This window comes from Vidua chalybeata, chromosome 8 (assembly GCF_026979565.1).
Source record: "Vidua chalybeata isolate OUT-0048 chromosome 8, bVidCha1 merged haplotype, whole genome shotgun sequence".
Classification (NCBI taxonomy): Eukaryota; Metazoa; Chordata; class Aves; order Passeriformes; family Viduidae; genus Vidua; species Vidua chalybeata.
The window spans coordinates 1,757,086-1,768,316 of record NC_071537.1 but is presented as its reverse complement, the minus strand read 5'-3'; positions in this window follow the sequence as shown (position 1 = coordinate 1,768,316).

Sequence of the window (11,231 nt, the reverse complement as noted above, 5' to 3'; positions counted from 1 at the left end):
AGATGGCTGCAGGGGGTAACCAAAAAAATTAGATTGGCAGGATGTGAAAGGAGTCAACTTTTTTGTTTAATGCCATCAATTTGTGATGGAGGAGACAGGTATTAGCTCGGGGACCACGGCGGTCCCTGCTAGCCATTAGTTTCCTCGCAGCTGCACTGGGTTTGGGATTATGAATCTGCCAGGTCCAGCCATCCATCAGCCGGCTCCGGTCCCCTCGCCGGCTCCGCCGTCTCTCCGGCCGCCCCGTGCCCGCCGGACAGCGGGAGCGCGGCTGCCCGGGTGCGCTCCCCGCCTGCCGTCGGAACGGGGCGGCCGGAGAGACGGCCCGGAGAGCCCAGCGGTGATGGGGAGCTTCCCTTCTCCCAGCTGTCAGACAGGAAATCTTGGGAAGTTGGCCGGAGAGTTATGGAATTACCTGTGGAAACATATTGCGGAGGGTCAAGCCGGAGGGTCGATTTGTCAGGCGGCGGTGTCAGGGTCCTCACATCCACAACTGTAATTTGTTTTCTTAACACTTTTTTTTCCCCTTTTCCAGGATATGTAGCTGCAGAGGCCTAAACCTATAAATTTCCAACCTCACACATGTTCATTGTTTAGTTTCCTTTTTTTTTTTTTTTCCTTTTTCTTTTTTGTTTTTTAGCTCCCCAGGGTCTGGTTTGATGCATACAGTATTTTTTGCTAATGTGATAAACTTTGGGAACTGGGATCCCATACATCACAGGCGGCCATGTCAGGACATTAGCAAACAGCATCCCTTGGAAAAGCTTGATTTATAAGTCCTCCCTCTATCCCATCCTCACCCCCCTCTCCTTCCATGTCTCCAGGAAAACACTTTAGAGAAGGATCTTAAATTGCAGAGTTTATTCATAATCTTAAAATGGAATTCAAATATTGCACAACATCTCCATGGCAGAATCGCTTCCACCGTGTTCCCGTAATTAACCCAGAGTTACAAATACAGCCACAAACCAGAGGAGAACTAACAAGTAAATAAATTCTTCTGCGGCTCCCAGATGGACCAAATCCCGGCATGAGTTCCGTGATGTGCTGGTGCTGCTGCCGTGTCCTCCCCACGTCACAGGCAGGGGGGAGAATGAGGAGAGGACTGATGGAAGCCATCTCTGGGATTGAGTCATGGTCAATTTTATTTTTTTAATCATGGATGTGTCATTTTTTAAATTTGCATACACGAGTTTTCAGTTATTATTAACAAATATGACAGGTTTTTTATTTTCAACATGACATTTTACTTTTCTTATTAGAGGAAATATCATAGTTTTTGTTTTCAGAGATCACTTTTTTTTTTTCATTATCAGATATGTGTTTTTTGTTGTTTTCAAACATGATCTTTTTGATTTTTATTAGCAGAGATGCCAATTTTTTTTGTTGTTTTCCAACACCATCACCTGACTATCCTGTGAAGCATCAGGACAACAATAACACTTTTAGCTGAAAACGGGGCCAAAGTCACTGAAGAATTTTGCAGCTCACCCTATTTAATTACAGATTTCATCCTGCAACCCCGAACTTTCATATAGAGCAAAGCCCTCTACAGCCCCTTCCTTCCCCAATGCCTGCAGACTCTCATTTCCAGCTCTCCCCTCTTCCTTCCCAACACTAATGCCCATTAATATCCAGAAAGTGTTGGTTGTATCCAAAGTTTCAGGCTATTAAATCGACGAAAAATATATTGGATTTAATATGTTTGGCTTAGGAAATTTGTTTTGTGTGCTGCAGCCTAGTGCAGCTTGCTCTGAGCTTACCTCTGTTTGAATTAGAGGGTTTCAGCTCATGTGCAGCTCAGACATTGGCCCACAAGACCGTGAAGCGTAGCTGATTTTTGGAGAAACTACTAAGTAGTTTCTATAGTGATAATGATGTACTATGTGCACCTATTGGGAATATATAAAATTAGAGAGAATTTCTGTTTGCTTTGGTCCTCTTTCTAGAATAATTACAGGAACTGCCATTCATTCCCATTCTGTTACCCTGATTATTCTAGAATAACCTGGTTATTAAGGTTTAGGCGTGTTTAAGAACATACTGCAAAGTGACAACTTGTCATGTTGGTATTATCAATACTTTAAAATTTCCATATTAGTGACCCAATTTTCTCAAGATTCCTGAGTGTTTAATTTGGTGGGGAGAAGGGGGGAGGGAAGTAAATTATGCCTCTGCCTTTTCTGTATTCAAAGTAACCTTAATTTTCTGTTTCTGAATAGAAACCTTTCCCTGAGAGGCTGAAAAAAAAAAAGAGCCAGAACAATTCTGTCTAACCACATTCTCAGCTTGGAAATCCTTCTGCTCCCATCAGATGTGGTGGGGAACACTTTGAAATCTCCCCCTGCCTGTGGCAGAGGTGCCATTGCTAAATTCAGGGAATTATGGAAATAGGAAGTGCTGAGTGGCCCACCCCAAACCTGCTCCTCAGAATATCACTTCACAGCCTTAAAACCCCACCATGTTTAATGAAATATATTCCCTGAAATAGCACTTTCCCTCTGAGGTGAGATATCCTCCAAGGGGCAGGTGTATTACAGCAGGTGTTTGCACTGTAATTTGGAATTTTCTGGGCTAGGAGGGATTTCTCCTGCAGAAGGAATGAAGTTTCACCGAGTGAGGCACAGCAAAGGCTCTGCTCTGGTGAAGGTGCCCATAAAGCTGTCCAGAACCACACTTCGCTGACGTAGTGACAGATTGGGCAATTTTGCTCTGGTAATTACTCAATGCTTCAGCAAATGGTAACTAAATCCTTTGGAAATCAAAATGTCTAATTGCACACGCACATATGGTGTCGCCCCAGCCATCCTGCAGAAGGTAATGGAACCAGCACACCCAAACCTTCCCGGAATTCCCCCAGCTCCAAAGCCACCAGTGAGACAAAACAGTTGGCATTTGGAACAGTGTTTGGGGGAAAATATGGCAATAAAAGAGCTTTTGGAAAACGTGGTGTGCTACACGCGAACCTGGGGCACGACAGCAAAATTTAGGTTGGTTTTGTCAATAAAGGGGAAAAGGTTAATGCTGTGATGGTGCTGCTCTAATCTCTCTGTACAGGAACCATTTTACTGCCAAAATTGCAAGGATGGGTTCAGTGTTTGGTCTGGGATGTTGACACACAAGGCCATGCCAGGGGAGTATGGAGGATTACTGGGCCCCAATTGCTCATACCAGGTCTGCTGGGGTCCTGGACCATGGGGGACACGTTTCCCAAGGGCCACGCTGAGCTCCAAATCCTGGTGGCTGAGCAGGAGAGCAGGGAAAGGACCTTGTCCAGGCCAGTTCAACCAGCTCCCACCAACCTTCACACTGAAGGAGGATCCAGACCAGAAAAGAGATGCAAGATTTTGTCTGAGAGCTTTGCTTGGCACTAACAGTGGTGGCAGATGATGCTGTGGGGTAGAGGAGACAAAATCAGGCCCTTCCATCCCATCAAAGCCAGAAATGTGGGACACCATCCTTAAACCAGGATTTCAGGTAAAATTCTTGGTCCCTTTTTGCCTCTGATGAGGCTCAAAGTCAGGAAAACCAAAAGGACAACTCTCCTTGTGGGGGCTAAATTAATTCTAACATGTTTATTTTAGAATGACTTCATCTGAGGAATTGCTAAAATCTGACCTCTGTATCCATCCATCCATCCATCCATCCATCCATCCATCCATCCATCCATCCTCCATCCATCCACTCCAGCTGCTACTCCACCAGATTTTAAGCTTTTAGGATTTCTGCTGCCAGAAAGAGGCAAAGCCCCCCTTCTTATTTCAACCATCACCTTCAATTACATACATTCAGCTTTAATGCAGGAGGGCAACTTTGAATTAATTATTAATTGCTGTTTCTGGACCAGCTTCAGCCCCTTTTTCTGGAAGACATAGTCCTATGTTCTACATTTTACAATTACTAGGCAGAAAACCTGCATCCCTTACATCTCTTCTTTTCCAAAGAATCCCAACCCCCCTGTTCTTGTGACTCTCCTCGGAATTAGGAGTTCTTCTTTTTATTTCTTGCTATTAATGTTTAGAAACTCTGAGGGTGTATGATTAATGCAGGTAGTGTGACTTTGATATAGGACAAAGTAGCATTAATTGTATGATATACATTATTTTTAAAACAACTACATTGTCTTCATCTTGCATAATTATCTCTTTGTTGCTGTTAATCAGGATTTCCCAAAGTGGCACACAATAAAAAGCATTAAGGTTTATGTCAGCAGATCCAAATCTGGAATCAAATCTATCTGTACCATCAGGTGCCCATTAGGCTGGTGGAATTGCACATTAAAGACACTCAGACAATACAGACGCTTTTCTCTTGCAGTAACTGGGAGAAAGGAGAAATTGGAGCTCTGGAAACAGATGTAGGAAAAGGCAGTTCCTGCCCAATCCATCACAGACAAGTGAAGAGAGGGAAAAGAGGTCAAATATTCACCCACTGATGTTTTCAAATGAATTTCTGATGTTTAGTGAATTTCAAGAATATCTCGCCACTTAAAAATATCCTCCAGTTTTGTTTTCACTCAGATTTTAGGACAAGGCTGTTTGCTGTGAAATTGTAAATAAAGGAGTTGGGGACTGCTGCACTAAAGGGCCCCCCAGGAGGGCAGCAGGGCTGAGCAGTGACTGTTCCAGGGGTGCCAGTCCAGCCTGGGGACAAGAGTGGCCACTGCCCCAGTTCCCCATCTGAGACATGGGATGAGTGTGGAGCAGACAGGTCCCCAACAGGGGCAGAGCCAAGGCCAAGGGACACAGAAAACCACCCAACCACTGGGGCAGCCTGAGGAACTGCTGCTCTGGTGCCACCAGCAGAGCTCAGCTTTGCTCTGGGGGCAAGACCCATTTCCTAGGGGAAGAATGGACAACTGGGCACAGTCATCCACGTGGGATTGGTGTGTAGGAAGAAGAGTAGAAAGGTTACCAGTTTTAATGTCGTTATGGCGAATGTTTTCTGCATTCTCTATGTTCATGATGGGGCTGAGTGGGAATTTCTTCCATGAAGCCTGGAAACACAGAGGCTTCAAGCTTTCCTTTCCCTCCTGTTCTTCTTGCACCTTTTCCTTTTTTTCTTCCCTTTTTTCTCTTTGTTCCTTTTTAATAAAAGACCAAAGGAACAGCAAGGAGCGCTGACATGTGCACACGTTGCCAGCTGTCCCTCCAGTGGCCTCCTCCCCTGGCTGCTCCTGCCATAAGAAACGCTATTGATGGAAGGGAAGGAGGATTTGTGTGACCATTTCCACCACTTCAGCCACACGAGCTCCCTGCAGAAGCTGGGCTCTGCTTCTCCTGGAGAGGGCAAGAGTGGGAAGGGAGCAAGGGTTGGCTCTTGTCCTTCTGCAGGTGTTCTGTGGACCCCAAAAGCCACACGAGGAGGGTGCAAAGCGAGGCAGGGCAAGGACACGACCCGGCGGGGCTGAGACAAGGAGAGGAGCTTTCAGAAAAGCAGGAAGGCACATCAGGCCAAAGGAGAAAATGAGCCTGGAGCAGTGAAGTAAGAATGATAATACCAAGCACTTATGTTCAAAGCACTGTACAAATATTAATTAATTAATCCTCCAAGCCCGCTCTGGAGTAGATAAGCAAGTGTTATTATCCCCTCCTTGACGGGGAGTCGGAGGCAGCAAGGTTAAGTGTCACGTCCAAGGCTACAGAGAAAGGCTTCAGAGGGTGTTTTCAGGGATAAACACTCCAAACCCAGCCCTGAGCTGACTCCAGGACTTGGAGCCATCCTGGCGGTGCCTTAACAGCAGACAGGAAGGGTCTGGAGAGGATCCTCCATCCCAGAGAAACCCGAAACACTTCTGCAATCACTTCTATCACAATTTTCACCCTTAGCACTCACAGTCAGGAACAGCCCTTGAACCTGGCCAAGGATGGCCTGGGAAGAGATGAGGAGGAAGAGTCAGATGTGTCCCTGGGTGTGCCATCCACCACCTCTTGTTGTCCCCTTGAGCATGTCCAGTTCCTCTTGTCACACAGGGACATAGTTGTCATGAGCTTAAAAATAAACGAGGAGGAGAAATTATTCAATATACAAAGTCATGTTGATAAGGAATTAAAAAAGAGGATAACTCTGACTCACCCTGATGCTTTCAAGGCTGTGGCCCCAAAAGAGGGAGCTCCACCATCTAGGGAAGTGGAAGTGTTGTGTTTCTCCTGAAATTTCAACCATCTTGTGCAGGTTTCCCAGCAAAAAATCAATTCTTGAGTGTTTTCCATCTGAAGGAAAAGAGGAAGAAGGGTTCTTTCTGGAACCTGACCCAGAAATTAAGTAACAATGGATCAAGGAACTCCAGTTTGACCCATTCCCCCTGTAAAAGGCTCCAGTTGGAAATGTTTCAGGTTTGGGCCAATTTTTCAAAAGTAATGAATATTTAGAAAAAGTGAATAGAAAGAGGAGACTCAGAATATGTGGCCAGGAAAACACTTTTCTTGGAAAAAAAGGGCTTATAGGTCAAAGGTGTCTACTGTTCACAATATGGATTAGAGGGGGATTTCTGTGAGCTCTGGAGGGAGCTGGGGGGAGGCAGCAGGGAGAGGAATTGCCTTTGGTCTCTATTTGTTGCTCCAGTTCCTGTTCTGACAGCAAAGCAGCTTTGATTGTAAGATGAATTGTGGGGCAGGAGCTGCAGCTCTGTTTTGGGATGTTGGTGTTTTCTCCAGCACTTCTGACTTCAGGGAGACAAGAAAAGTGAGGTGGGTGTAGAGCTGCCAGAAACAATAACAGGAACATTTGCCAATTAATCCATCACACACTGCAGCACCATTTACCTTTCACCTTCCCAATTCTGAAGAGTCGCTGTACAATCCAAATTATCAAATTGTTCCTGGATACAGCAAAAAATGAGAGGATGCGGGGTTAAAAAAAGGGACCCATCAATAATAGAACAATGCTTCTAATTTCCTGTGCAGCTCGTCAGACGTGACCTGATCAGTCAATCCTGTCACTATTTCCCCAATATTCCTTTTCAGCACACCTTTGCATAACCCCTTCTCAGACCATCTGCCCCACTCTTATTGGGATACCTGGGAAGCAGCACAAGCACCAGGAGTGGATGTGCCCCCGCCCCCAAAAATTTGTGATAGAAAACGCAGGATGGAAACTCTTCCAAGTTATTATTTAACCCTACCCTCTATTTTTGCTAGGATTCATAAACATAGGCAAAGAGAGATGTGTTTCCAGGTTTAACGAGCCATTTATAACTAATTACTGAAGCTTATTAAGTACAGCTTTGGCTTAGGCATTTTATCCCTACCTTTTCTCTACAGTATTCACCAAAATTTGGCTTCCTAAGAGGAACTAATTGAATTTCATGGTTTACACATTACTTGCACACTCTCTTTAATCCCCAGCTCTAGTTTTGCTCTTACAGATTGTCCCAGAAGAAAGCCAAAACGTTAACTTTGTATTTATTGTGCAAATAAGGGTGTTTTTAAAAATTCTATCTCCACAGACACACACACACTGGGCTGGAGCCTTTTCCAGTTCTTCAGTGCACTGGTGCAACTCCATCAAATCCAGCACCCACACACCAGTATGGGAACCAAAGCAAAATCTTCTATGGGTGACTATGGACAAACAGGATCAGATCAGCCAGACACTTGTGAGCTGCCAGGGAAATTGGCTCCCACCTAAAGATTTGGCTTGATTTGACTCCTGTGTGCTGGGCATGGCTGTCACACCTCCAGTCCTGTGTCCAGCTCTGGCCCCTCAGGACAAGAGGGCATGGAGGGGCTGGAGCATGTCCAGGGAAGGGAACGGAGCTGGGAATGGGCTGGAGAATTCCTGAGGGGGCTGGGAAGGGGCTGGGGAACTCCTGAGGGAGCTGGGAAGGGGCTGGAGAACTCCTGAGGGATCTGGGAAGGGGCTGGAGAGTTCCTGAGGGAGCTGGGAAGGGGCTGGAGAACTCCTGAGGGAGCTGGGAAGGGGCTGGAGAACTCCTGAGGAGCTGGGAAGGGGCTGGAGAATTCCTGAGGAGCTGGGAAGGGGCTGGAGAACTCCTGAGGGAGCTGGGAAGGGGCTGGGGAACTCCTGGGGGAGCTGGAAAGGGGCTGGAGAACTCCTGAGGAGCTGGGAAGGGGCTGGAGGATCCTGAGGGGGCTGGGAAGGGGCTGGAGAATTCCTGAGGGAGCTGGGAAGGGGCTGGAGAATTCCTGAGGAGCTGGGAAGGGGCTGGAGAATTCCTGAGGAGCTGGGAAGGGGCTGGGGAACTCCTGAGGAGCTGGGAAGGGGCTGAGCCTGGAGCAAAGGAGGCTCAGGGGGACCTTGTGGCTCTGCACAGCTCCTGCCAGGAGGGGACAGCCGGGGGGGTCGGGCTCTGCTCCAGGGAACAGGGACAGGAGGAGAGGGAACGGCCTCAGGCTGGGCCAGGGCAGGGGCAGGGTGGGATCAGCAGGAATTTCCCCATGGAAAGGGGGTCAGGGATTGGAACTGCCCAGGGAGGGTTGCAGTGCCCATCCCTGGAGGGGTCCCCTGGAGGTGGCACTCAGGGCTGGGGACAGGGTGGGCATGGGGCACTCCATGGCCTTTTCTACCCTCACTGATTCCATGATTTTTTAATAATGAAATTTGGGTGATTAACAGTTCAATGCACGTGGGGAAGCTTCCCTCTTTCACCTCCTCAAAGCTGACAGGTCCAACCAATGCCTCCGTGTCTGGACACAGCATTTCCTCCCAAATGCTGGAGGAAATGCTGGGCCCGATGGTGTCAGAGGGAATAATTTGTCTTTACCCTCAGCACAATCAATATTTTACCTTAAACTCTTGCCCCTGTAAGCACTTTGTGAACACCTGCTTTAGCACCTGGTACTGCCCAGGCCAAACCCCATCCAAGCAGTGATGCAATCCACCAGCTATTCCATTAAAAGGGAGCATTTTTATATCCCCAAACACACAGTTTGTATTTTCAGGTACATTTTAAGGCACTATGAGGCCAGGCACAAGCTGCAGTCCAGCTTTTTTGAAGGGGAAGCAGCACGAGGAGGAACATTCTGGGTAAATTTTTAATAAATGTGTGTGTGCAACGAAACAGCTGCAGCCCAAGGCATTTTTAGCAAGCTCCAGCACTGTGCTGCTTGATCTTTACCACAACATTTCCTACAGAAACAGTGTGAGGAAGCTTGCCCGGATTTTCCAGAGGGGCTGGGGAATGCAGGCAACCTCCTGCAAAAGTTCAAGTAACAATTTCCAACACAAATGGAAACTTTTCAAGGGGTCTTCCTCTCTTTTGTTAGCTGCATCTTCAAGGGGTCTCCAAATGTGTGAGTGATAATAAAAAGCCATCTAGAGTTCACATTATTTGAAGTTTTAAGGAGGAAAATGTTAAAAGAAACAACCCTCTCTTCAGTGATAACACAGCTCAACCCACAAAATCATAGCCTAGAATTAAATTCTACTAACAGCAATATATTTGGGATGATTTTATTTTTATGAGCACAGCCTGTGGGCTGCTGTTGTGCAAATCAGCTTTCCCAGTGTGAATAAAAGTCAAAAAATAATTGTCTCAAAAATATTTTGAAAACTGCAAAATAACATCTTTTTTTTCCCATCCAGCCCTGTCTGAATAGCTGAGATGCGGCACAATTAAAAAACACACGTCAAAGAAACCAAAACGAAAACAAAAACAAACAAACAAACAAACCAAAACCAAACCAAAAAAAAAAAAAAAAAAAAAAAAAAAAAAAAAAAAAAAAGAAAGCTGAAGCAGCCACTCAGGCCTGGGAAAAATCAGCACTTCCAGTCAGATCTTGGCAGAGAGGGAAGCAGCAGAAGCTGAAGTCTCAAAGGAGGGACTCTCAGGTTACCACAGAGCTGGGGCCATCCCACCAATCCCACCTCCAATAAAAGTCTGACAGGGGATTTCAGGCCACGGGCCTTGTGTTTGCCATCTGCACGCTGGTGAATTGCATCCAGAGCCGTTGCCAAAACAAATAAATGGGGGGAAAAAACGAGGAAAAATAATTTTCCATTGCTTTCAGTTCCATGAATGCTCTGACCAAGAGATTGCTCAGAGCACTGGGGGCCCTGGCAGTGGCCAGGCTGGAGCACCTGGGACAGTGGGAGGTGTCCCTGCCATGGCAGGGGTGGCACTGGGTGGCATCTAAGGTCCCTCCCAACCCAAACCCTCCTGGGAGTCTGTGATTTCCTGAGGAAAGGAAGGTTTTCAGCACAGGGTGTGTTGGTGCCTCCCCTTGGGGACAGAATTTGGTGTCTTTGATAATCCTGCTCCTGGTTATGTCAGTTTAACCTGGCTGTGATTTTGCACCCTGCTGGGCAGGCAAAGGGGGAAGAGCTGGAGAGTCAAAACTGATCAACTTTAAGTTTTCTCTCCGTGCCTGTTATAAAAACAGCAAAGTGTGCAGGGAATGAACTGCTAAAATTGTATCCTTTGTTACAATATTTTTCCTCCATAAATTGTTCTAAGATTAATGTAAGTAATATACTCAAAAGTAACTGAGCACACTTTATTTTTAATACTCTCTTATAAATACACTCAGATGCATTTTGAAAGTTGCAAGTAAAATAACCTTTCATTTGTACTTAGAGTCTTAAGCTGAATTAAAGGATCAACTTTAATTAGCTAAAAAATAACTTATCTCTCTCACTGCCCGATCCATTTGGGGTGGACAAAAATGATCTTGCCTAATCTGCTCCCTCAATATCAATTCCATCTCTGGAGGAAAGAACAAGGTGTGTGCACTAAAAAGTAATGCAGAGAAGCAGAGAGAAATGTTCCTTAAAATATTTTAAGTGTTCTTTAGAGCTGAGATTTGAAAAAGAGCAAAGGGAAGAGTTTAGCCAAAACCTGGTTGTAATTCGTGGGGTTTGTGAATGGGATTTGTTGGGGAGGGCAGCAGCCTGTGTGATCTTGAGCTGTACATTTTTATATATGTATTTATATATATATGTGTGTGTGTATGTATATATATGTATATATATACAGCATATATTTATATCTTATCTATATTTATATTATTTATAGTTTTATTTATATTATTTATTTATATTTAGAGTTATATGTATAATTATATTTATAGTTATGCTATTTATATTTATATTATATTAATAGTTATGGTTGTTATAGTTATAGCTATAGTTATAGATATAGTTATAATTGTAGTTATAGTTAAATTTCTTTATAATTATTATTATAAATAAAGCATATAATTATTATTTTTTATTAATTGCATTTTTATTTATATTTATTCAGGTCTTTATCTCAGAAATGTGTTTCAAAA